The sequence below is a fragment of the Amphimedon queenslandica genome, unplaced genomic scaffold, assembly GCF_000090795.2.
Source record: "Amphimedon queenslandica unplaced genomic scaffold, v1.1 AMPQUscaffold_13300, whole genome shotgun sequence".
Classification (NCBI taxonomy): Eukaryota; Metazoa; Porifera; class Demospongiae; order Haplosclerida; family Niphatidae; genus Amphimedon; species Amphimedon queenslandica.
The window spans coordinates 97,386-109,687 of NW_003546464.1; positions in this window are offsets into that span (position 1 = coordinate 97,386).

Here is a 12,302-nt window from a genome sequence, read left to right on the forward strand (position 1 = left end):
AAATTCTTCAGCCTTTTTCTTCTTCTTTCATCTTTCTTTTATGCACCAGATCATCTTTTAAACTAGAGAAGCGCTCAAGTTGGCTTTTGCATCATTCTTCTGTGCTTGGATTGAGGACTACAAAGGTGGCTTTAAAAAGATGCAAGGACAGAGAACAAAATGGAAGACAGAATGCAGCTGCAGACACCACGTGGCTTTGTGGTTTGATGCCATTTCAATTTTGGCGCTTGTGTTCAGCATGAATATAATTAACCTAACCACAGAATCATATCATAAGTGATGTAATAATTATTATTAATATTGAAGAAAAAAGAATGGAAACAAGTAAATAACATTAAAAATGGAAAAGTAGTAGGATGGAATTGGAAAAAAGTAAAGAAACTAGAGGGTATGCAAACTGGTGTGGCAAAAAGAATCCTACACTGCTGCATGACGATAAATTCTTTATAAAGCTATTGTGTAGCTGTCTATGTGCTGGGATAATGACAACTCATGCTTTGTATCATATTCTTCATGCAGTGGTGTAAGATTTTATTACCACACCAGCTTGCATACCATTATACTATATCCCAGTTGAGTTTGGGACAAGAAAAACTGGAATAACTTTTTATAGGAATGTGGGATAAGGATGAAACTTTCACAGGTTCCTAGTCGCCAAAGTCCATCAAAATCTGTGAAATTTTGGGTCTCTCAGCTCTTGGGAACCCTGAGAACCGGGTTCTCTCTATAAACCAAATGGCATACCAAAATGACGTTTTATGACAATTTATCTATGTCATAGTTTACATAAGAACATGTGGTCGAGCGCCCAAACTGATAATTCTTGTTTTAAAAAGCTAACAGAGCAAGATCTCTTGATAATGATGGCCATTGTGAAGACTAGTTGACTCCAGTAGCTGTTGTACTGCTTATCAGGAAGAGCAAGACTGTTTTAAGAGTGAAACAATACAGCCGCCATGCTTCTATGAATATCATTAAAATACGTCATTTTTGTGACGTAGCTACATTATTCAAATTCCACGCAGCTGCTTCCACTTCCGTCCGAAACTGAACTAGGATATAGTATAGTTTCTTTACTTTTGTCCAATTCAATCACGATTCCATTTTTAATGTTTGGCACTAATTATACAATGATATGTATAACCTCAGATTCATCATTTCCTTGTGGCAATACATTACAATCAACACTGTATTCTTCATCAACTGCCTGAATTAAATGTAGTGCTTCCAAACTTGAAATCTGCAGCTGTGCGAAGCTCCAGCAATAATAAGCTGCTACAGAGATTCATTTTTCTCCATTTAATGATTATTTAATCTATTTCCAATGATTTGTTCAGTTTTGGAAGAAATGAAAGTGCATTAGACTTTATTGACAGAAGCCAATAATCTCAAATGGTACATTAAATAAATAATACAGCTGTGTGACCGACATTGTAGATTGTGGCAAAACATATTACACACACAAATAGTGTACACATATCCCTTTAATTTGCAGCCTAAGTTGAGCTACAAGCATGTTTTCTTGACTTTAATTTGTGTGGACATGTCATAGTACATATTACAGGCTAACAGAATGAAGGTAACTCTGTAAAACATTATTGGCACAACTGTTTGTAGAAATGCAACAAGGTGCCAATGACCATTGATTCCACAAAACATTACCTAATCAATTTGTGGTAGCCATCTACAATTAATTAAAGTACACATGAATGTAATGTAATGTATAGTGTAAGGACAAATTTACCAAAATTACATATTTAATTATTGCTAAAATAAATTGGCAACACCCTTTTAACGGTGAGGTATATTTATTGTAAGAGCATAGTAAAGGTATTTTATCAATTTTATAGAAATCAACTTGTTAAAATATTTCTTCAGTGTAAGTACCTTATCAGTTATGCAAGCACTACTTTAATAGCAGTAATAAAGCAAGGCTTACAAAAATTCCATTATAACTTTGGTCCAGGTGCATAAAAAGGACTTCATTCATTGATGTTAGAGTAGGATTTGTTCATAAAATTAGAGAAACTCTGTCTGGATACATAAACACCTAAAGCTTGAACTTATTCATGCATGTGGACAAGTTTACTCGTCCGCCCACAACTTCAATTAATGCATGGAGTTGAGGTAACTCGGCGGCACAATTTGCCATTGCTACAGCTGCTTGTGGCGTCTGTAACTACTGGAGACAAGCGAAGAATAACTTAGAAATGGTAAAGAGCCTTCCTTCTGATCCTGACTTCTTGCTAAACTTGCTTGATGACCTGCCCAGTGATGGAAGCAACAACAATTTTGATGGGTATGTCACAGACTTTGATGACCAAGATGACCAGCAAGTGCAGGATGTTTTTACAGGAACAGATGCTTTTACAGATGGTAACTAAAAACAGAGACATTTCACATAATAACAATCCTATTATGTAGTTTTCCCCACTTCTTTTGAGAATGATGAGCTAGCTAATTTAAGCATCATTACAGGTTAATTATAGCATCCAAATGCACAGTAGATAAAACAACAAAACACAACATAAATAACAAAACTAGACGTTCCTAAATAAAAAAAATGCAACTTGTATTATATATTCCAACACATCAAAATAAAGACCATTATGTGATACAATTAAAATAAACATGCATTATAACAAGCCGGCTTCATTAAATTTAGGAACCAATAGTACTGCCCCTTCCACTACTACAGGAACACATCCAACTGGCACGTTTCTGCTTCGAGCACCATACTTTATTCCATGTTTGGAGCAATAAGTAAATAAAATCACACATACACAAATAGCGTTTACAAAATTTTGTAGCTCACTCCTTGACTCAAGCAGCTGCTTCCTCCACCAATCCTAGGTCTACAGGAATTCCTACATGTAAAATCAAACATACACAAATAGCACTTACAAAAAATTTGTAGCTCACTCATTGACTTCAGCCATTCCCTTTCAAAGTCATAGTCATACAGCAGCATCCATGTATAAGTACATTGAAGGAAATTACATTATTCAACAAAAATGATACTTGTAGCTCACTTGAACAGTGCATTAGGTGTTTCTTCATCAACCACAACTACATGTAGTACTGCAAGTGGTACCGCATCAGCTACAAGTAGAAAAATTTGAGACAGCTAAAATTATAACAGTAGCATTTTTTTAGCTCCCTCATTTACTGCTACAGGTGGCATCACACCAGGGATAATAAATGGTCAGTATCCCATGCATTACTTTAATGCCCTGTTTCACAATAATATTAAAGATCTAATATTTAGTGAGACAAGCAAGTACGCAGAACAGAAGACAAAGGCTACAGAGAATTACCTTGACCAGCATAAGCATGCCTTGGGGAACAAGTAGAGGAGCTGTCCAATGAAGAGAGAGGAGGTAGACCCTCTACAAACTATTCTCATCATTGGAGTAGTTGGATACCATACACAGAAGTAAACAATACAAAATATAGTTGTTCTGAAGGGAACAACTATAGTGAGGATTGTAATTGATGTACGCGTATTTTAAGCACATGTCATACTGGAGCACAAAGTGGCCCTTCAACACTAACATTTTCAGTGATATATTGTCAGGGAATAGGTTTGAGCTCATCATGTCACTCATTCATATCAATGACATTGAGAGAATGTCGTCAAGGGGAAGTCCCGGCTTTGACAAGCTTTGCAAGATCCGCCCCCTTTTGATATGATTGTCAAGGCCTTTCAAAGGGTTTATACTCCCAGGCAACACCTCTCAGTTTAGGAGAGCATTGTTTCTTTAAAGGGAAGGTTAAGCTGGGTCCAATACATGACTAAGAAGCCCCATAAATGGGGCTTAAAGTCTTGGGGCTTAAAGTCTTGGGCCTTGGCGGACTCTAGCAATGGGTATCTATCCAACTTTAGAATATATACAGGTTAGTAAATATTATTATTCCCTCATTTTATATTCTTTACCCAGGCAATTCTTTACCCAGGCAAGACAGATAGTGCTACAGAGAAGGGCCTAGGCTATAAGGCAGTCACAGATCTCGTCACTCCATACAGGAATGGGGATACCATGTATATATTGACAACTGTTATACCTCACCTGACTTAATTATGGAGTTGAAGAGGACAGGTTTTCAGGCATGTGGCACCATCAGAGTAAACAGAAGAGTAGTGAGTGATACATTGAGAAGAATAAATTTATCAGCAGGTAACTTAATAAGAAAAATAAATAATTTTACTAATACCTTGTAGGTGAAGTATACATTGAGACTATTGATGGCAATCTATTATGCTTGAAATGGAAAGACAAGGGGGAAGTGTGTATGCTGTCTACCTTTCATGACCAACAGATGATAGAGAAGACCAGAAAAAGAACATAGAAGGAGGAACAGAGACGATTAAGAAGCCAAGGGTTGTTGAAGACTACAACCAGCATATAAATGGTGTAGACCGCTCAGATCAGATGGTGCTCTAAAGGATATGGACACTGGTAAATAAGAAATAATTTAAAATAATTACGTTTTTTAATAGAGCAGTGAAGTGGTGGAAGAGACTATTTTTCCATTTTATTGATTGGGCACTGGTCAATGCAAACATATTGTATAATGAAGGGACCGGGAATCCCTTAACTCACAGAGTTTAAAATTGCCGTAGCAAAGGGACTTCTTGAAGGCCACACCTACTCCTCTAGGTGGTCAACACATGATCTACCCATGAGGCTAACATCAAGGTGCTTCCCGGAAAAGATTCCCTAGAAGACACAGAATGGAGGCCTTTACCCGTGTCATATGCAGTGCTCGTGGGAAACGGAGCCAAACTAGGTATAGGTGCAAGACATGTTTAGCACCACTTCTTGTGGAGGACTGCTTTGAAGCATACCACACTACAATAGATTATTCAAACTAATAATTTAAGTTTCAGTATATTACCATGTAGTAGTTACTATTTAATAAATATTGTATATATGAAGTAAAGTGTATTCTAGCCAATTACGGTGCCTAACTTTTTGCTTTCTGCCTCTGTTCTTTTCATTCTCGATACTCACTCCTTTCTTATCTTAAATGTCACAACCCTTCATTTCTTATGGCTTTCTGCCTCCATTCACTTAACCCACTTCTTTTTCATCTTGCACAACTCTACACTTGTTCTTTCCTTCAATATGGATTGTTTGCAGTATCACACAAAACAAAAAAGAGGATAAAAAGATACCAAAAGAGATGGAGGGGATAGAAATGCAGTACAAACTTACACTAAAACCCACATGCCTCTACATGTGAATGATGGAGGTGTGACTTAACAATCTTGACGTTTTGACAATATCAGTATCGTCTAGTGCATAAAGATTAGTTCCATGGAGCCTAGGTAAGGCCTAGATGAAATGTAAGAAGGCAGACAAAGATATAGCTACAAATGAAATAATTTACATCCATTTGACTCTTAATCACACTTCACGCAACACAAACATAAGAATTTATTAAATAAGGCACGGGAGCACATGGTTATAATCATAGCATACACTTACAGAGTAGCCTTGAGGACTATGAAGAGAGAAAAGTACAAGACATAGCAGTCCAAAAGACATTTTACCATTCATTACAATGGTAGGCGTGGCAAAAATTCCTGTTTGTGTGGCCATAAATGGCTAAGAATGCCGAGACAGGATAGTTGCTTCGCTTTTTTCCTACCTTCTGAGGTATAGTACTTCAAGAAAACTGGTATACAGAGTAGGTATTCCTTGATAATAAGATTGGTAGGTTCAAATTGCTTCGGTTTTCACTTTTTCATTGTTGCCGTTGAGCATTTAGGTTGGAGAGAATCTAAGTTTATATCACAGTCACAACAGCCACTAGAACAGAATTTGAAGTACCTTATGACTTACCTATGATTGTAGATATGGCTAGGTACCTTAGAAGGTTCTCCAAAGATAACTAAGTAGAGACAAAATATTTTTACTTCTTCACTTCAATAATTGAAAATCAACAAAGCATTGCTGTAACGCATGAAGCAAAAGTGCTATAGCAACAAGTGCTTTAAGCTTAGAGATACATCAAATTGCACAGTGCCTTAATACACTTATCTCTCTGGTGGTCACTGAATTAAGGAGTGGTGCAATGATGGGTAAAGCCCACCATCCATTGGTCTATTCTGTTGAAAGCAACTAGTTGCAAGCAGCATTCAACACAGTTGCATCATGCATGGTTCCCAGCAATCAAGTTACTAAGTTGTTATTAAATATAAAATTGCAGATCTAAAACAAGCCTATTGTGCTACAGCGATAGAGCAATTGCAAATAAGTTAAAAAAGAATGAAGAAGACTAGGAAGCATAACTTTTGGGTATGAAGTAACAACATGATATTAATTTTTTACATACTATAATAGCAGAATCAATTCAGAGTTAAAATTTCTTGTATAAAATATCCGCACAATCCATTGGAAAATTGTTCTCGAAACATGTAAAGCTCTCATTGAAGTTCTTTGTGACAAATACATGAATGTATATACATCATGAAATAATGAATGACAAATGATAATGTATTATAATCAATTAATGTTTTCTTGTTAAAAACTTCTTGACTGGACAAGGGAGACATGGAAAAACTTGACCTGCATTCATAATGGCTAAGTGGGTATTGTGGTAATTGCGTCTGAAATCCATTGGAGGTGACAATCCGTTATCTTTTTTCCAAAACTTGTTGCTAATGAACTACGAGAAATCAAAAATGTAAGAATGTAGCGGTGGGCAAAATTGAATATTCAGCATCATTTAATGCACATATAAATTTTAACGTCTTCAATCTGTTGCTTCATTTTACCTTCCATGTATGCAATAGCTTTGCTTAAAAGAAAGTCCTTGTTACTAGATTCCCGTTTTTCTTTTTGTATTGCAGTAGGCATGTATTTGAAGTTGTTTCACCACCACTGAAGTCTGACAAATTATCAGTCTCTTCATCCTATTTAATAGGTGTGACAAACAGAAAATGAAAGGTTACAAGCAGCAGACAGATTGAAAAATTACAGAACTTTAATAATTGTATTGGAGGTATAGACGGAAAGCATATTTGTGTCCAACCACCACCAAATAGTGGGCCAGATTATGTCAATTACAAGCAGTTTTTCAGTATTGTATTAATGGTAATGGTGGATGCTGATTTTAGGTTTATCTTTGCTAACTTTGGGTGCCATGGCAAAATATCATCCAGCACTTTAAAAAAATGAACTTAACATTCCAGGTGCAACTGCTTTGCCTAATTCAGATAAATGTGTGCCTAATTTGCTGGAAGCTGATGATGCATTCAGTTTAAGCACCTGTCTTGTGAAACCATACAGCCACACAAATCTAACAAGACAGAAATGAATATTTAACTATAGGCTTAGCCGTGCTGAAAGAAGTGTTGCAAATGCATTTGGTGTACTTTCAGACAGATTCACAATATTTATGACAACAATGGCATTGTGTCCAGAGAAAGTTCAGATCATGAATCTCGTTGTACACTTACAACTATCTACGATCCTACACAGCAGCTCAATCAATATACACACCACCCAATATGATGGATTCTGACAGTTTACCAACACATCGTTTATGACCAGCAGATTGGAAAACATATCATGTTCCAATGGCTCAACATTGTAGTAATAGATATTATGAAACTGCTAAAAGAGTACAGGATATATGATGCAAATACTACTCTTCCGAAGAAGGAAAAGTACACTGGCAAGATCATATGATCTAAATGTTTCACATTAACACTGTTACACATTAATTATAATAATTATTATTTTTAAAATATGAGGGTAACTATTCTTTGTTTATTTTTGGATGTAACTTATAACGCAGCTCTCACATTTCCATATATGCACGCATGTACCGCTTAATTACAAGTACACTTCAATCTTCAATTTTTATGTATAAAGTTGCATCCAATTTTTCTTCTTGCAGCTCTCAAAAGTTAGGTATACAAGCTTTAGGAACAACGAACTCATCCAAAAGTCATAACTGCTCAGAGTACTTCCAAAAACCCTTCAGAACCTCATCTGTACCTGTTTTTCTTTTATTTCCTATTTCTTTTTTCCATATAATATGTTGTACTAAAGCTCTTTGCTTTAGCTTTCACATCTTTATAATTTGTTAGAACTGTAAAGTAAATCTGACTTCTCCATCTTACATCCAGTATTTCAATGGCCTTTTGCTTCTTCTGTTCACCTTTGTAACAGCGATTGTCGTAAGGATTTTGCTTTAATACCTCATAGAACTCTTCTGTTTGACTATCTCTCCATCCTTTCACAATTTTCACTTCAGTTTCTACTCTCTCTTGCTCTACACAGACAACAACAGTGTTCTCACAAATAGTCACCATTTTCCTGAAAGCCTGACCTACTTTGCGCTGTTTGCGGTTCTTTTGATTTCTGTTCCACTGTGTTGCCATGAACAGACCTACTTTCTAAATCAGGCAATGGTGCTGCTTGTTGAAAGCAACTGTTCAATTTACAACATCCACGTTGTCACCCAGTTGCTGTCAACTAGTTGCTTTCATTAGAATTGACTAGTCAATGTTGGGTTTATAATGGACATAAAATCAGCATATCGGTTGCTGGCCATCGCATAGGCATCTGCAGGTGGTAGATGGAGAGGCTCCGTCTATGTTGACATAGCCTTACCATATTGATTTCAGTTCTGCCCCTGAGATATTTAATGTGGAGGCAGATGTTGTCCAGTGGTGTAGCCAACAGGATGGTTTATCATTTGTTGATTACTACTTGAATGACTATGTGACAGTGAAGCAGCCAGAGTCTAGGGAGTGAGGTCAACTAGGCATCATCCGATGTGCTGCTGCCCATTTTCTCCTTGTTCAGGGCAAGAGTTCTCCCTCAGCTACCTGCATGGTCTTTCTAGGCATTTAGGTGGACTCGAAGCTTTGTGAGAAGCTGGATAGAATTCGTCGTGTCCTCACTAATTGGTTGAAGAAGGACTGGTGTTTTTATAAGGACGTGGAATCATTTGTAGGCCTTTTGGAACAGCGGCATAGGTAAAAATTTTAAGGCAAGTGTTCCTTCGGAGATTTTCTAGCCTTTTCTCTCAACATATTTGCCTAAGCAGGGATTTTGAAGCTGATCATCAATGGTGAGTTTTGTTGCTCCAGCATTGGAATGGGACCTTTATTTATTCAGCCCTGCAGAGAAAATACCACAGTGACTTCGGATGCACCTGGGGTCATGATGCCATGGTGTCCATTCAACTACACGGCTTTGTCAACTTCACTGGCCCCCTACCATGGAACCACATACATTTCTGTCAAGTAGCTCATTACTATTCTGATTGCCATGGAGTCTTGGGGCCATTGTTTAGAGGGGCTTATTTTTTATTTTTCTGCAAAAGCCAAGTTGCCATGGCCATGACGAGACACCAAAGGTGTGTTGCCTCTAGTGTTGTTCTAGTTCTTCAGAACAAGAACTAAAATTAATTTTAGTACGGCATTTCTGAATTAGTTGTAGTTCTTAGAACTAATACAAAACTGACACTATAGTTATAGTGAACTAGAACTATACTATAACTATACAACAATTTCTTTAAGACAGGAACTATAACTAGAACTAAAATGACATAAGAGCCGTATGACTAGAACTAATACTAGAACTAGATCAAAATCATTACTATGGAACTAAACTACAACTTTAACTAAAATGAGATTTTACCAAGCACTAGAACTAGTACTAAAACTAGAATGAGATTATTATGTACAACTAGATCAAAAACAATAATTAATAAATGCGCAACAAAGTAGGTCATAATCCACTCAAAGTAACTTAAGCAATTGCACCTATAATGTCCTTAGAGCTACATATAAGTGTAATTATAAAGCTATACTGTTAAAAACTTGTCCTAGAACTAGTATTATGTGCTGGAACTAGTACTACAACCAAAATTTTTTAACTTTCAGTATTTGAAGTAGTACTAGAACTAAAACTAGACGACGACTAAAGGCACCTTTCTCTGCCACAGACTCAAACTCGATGTTGAAAGTCATCCTGATATATGAGTTCTTGATCGTCCTGAACAATAAAACATGTGGAACATAAAAGAGGCTTGGCAAGTCCAGCCTCTTTCTTTTACTGTTACAATGTCAATTCAATGATGATATCAAAATCTTTATGATGTGTAGTCGCCATTTTGATTCTTGCTGTCCATTTTTTGGCAGACCCCCGTTTATACGGCGCATTCTCGTTTAAAAAATTAACAGCCTTAACTGCTTCAAAACTGACATTCTTCAAATACAAAGCAGGTGTATTAGTATCACAAGGAATGCATATAACTTATGTGTTCCATATCTAGCCCAGCCAACGAAAGTAGGAGTAAGTAAATATGAATATATGGTTATACCTAACATTGCTGTAGTGTTATAATCTCTGTCTGAGTGACCCACTCATAATTTTATACATTTTTGGACTTCTGTATGTAATCCGATATGCTTGAATATCTGGCTAAACTTAATGAAGAAGGGTTTTAAAACTATCAGTGACAGTGAAACGTGTCAAAATGAAGATGTAACAGTTGCTCGTGAGCAAAACAGTAATTTAGTACTTGTCATTGCCACAAATTTCTATCCATTTACCTCCACAACAGTGCAAAGGAGAGCTGAAGATGGCACCAAAAACACTACCATCTTTACAGTCTATCCGTCAATGCAATCTATATATGTGTGAAGCAGAAAAATCGATCAGTTGAGGAACTACTATCATGTGAGACTGAAAGTAGAAAACTCTGTAAATACCTTTTTTTGGTTCTTTTCATTTTGTCCATCACAAACAAATGTAAATATTCTATGCAAAAAGCATACTTCACTGACAAACCGCTCAGTAGAGAAGTTTCTCACAGAGTTAGTGTGGGAACTGATAGGTGACTTTTGTAACCGAAAAGTTCAGGGCCGTCCATCATCAAACCTTGTGCGAAAACAATTCTGCGAGAATCATTTCCCAACAATGTCCCAACAGCATCTTTGATGTCACCTCTGCTACCAGAAAAAGAAAGACATTAAACAATGTGTGGCAATGTTCTACCTGTCAACTTCCCAGTTGTCACAATAGACTTGAAGATGACTGTTTTGTAATTAGTAATGCAGTAGCGTTACTAAGTAGGATTCACCCTCAAACAAAATGGCTGCCACGACTTTGCAGCCTTGCTAAACCGGGGAAACGAGCTCCTATGCTTACCAGACTTCTTAGAGGATCTTATCTTCACCAGAGGACTCCATTGGTACCACTAGTGTGGCTCTAGACCTTGTCTAGGAGGAAGGTCAAAAATCGGCAAAACGGCGTTTTTGTTCAATCAAATTTTTTTATCTTCATCTGTCAATCCAGTTGTCGGTGTGTATCTCAATATGGGCTGGTGCTAGAAGGCTAAGTCTTACACCATTCTACTTCAACAGTCTATGTGCTGGTCCATGTCCCATCAGATCATTCTCCAAGAAAGGAAGAAGTGATACTGTGACTGTTGGATCTGTCCAACATACCTCATGCCGCAATTTTGTTAATTAAGAGAAACATGTGCTCAATACTTTGGGTGTGGTCGTGCATGCTCAGATCTCAGAACTGGGAAAAGCAAGCAATTTTTTTACCTAGCTATGCTTTGATCAACTGCAATACTTAGTGGAGGTTCCAGCCTTCTAGTTTTAGCTAAGAGAAGGTATTTAATTTTAGATATCATTGTTTCATTAAAGCAAATAATAGCAATTGAAAATTACAAACAAAAATGTTAAACAATGATCATGTTGACAACAGGAACAACAAAGGACAGGATTGCAAGGAAGATGGGTACTCTCACTGCTTCTTGAACAAGGACTCATGTCATCACTACTATTTAATTTAATTATAATTTTACAAGATGCATAAAGCAAGTAGTTTGACATAGTACAGAGAGAGCAGAGGAAGCATCCTGAAAGACTACCAGCAAGAGCTTCTGGCACCCAGAAAATCAGAAAAGAAAAGAAAAAGGAAAATCAATAAATTAATGAATAGATTTTTTAAAATGTGCATATAATATATAAATAAAGATCATCATACATAAATCAATAAAATTAATAATCAACAAATAAGGAGAAGGAGAACTAACAATGATGGCAAATAAAAACAGAAATAGAAAATGATAGGCTCAAAGTGGAATTAGATGTGTAGCACAGCCAATAGATATAATTATAGCAGCTTTCACTAAACATTGATCAGTATAAAATTAACTATTCACCAGATTGGCAATAGATACTATCTGAAGAAATATTATTACAAATATTATTAAAAAATCAACACAAACAAGAACATAAAAATTTTTTAAAAAACAAG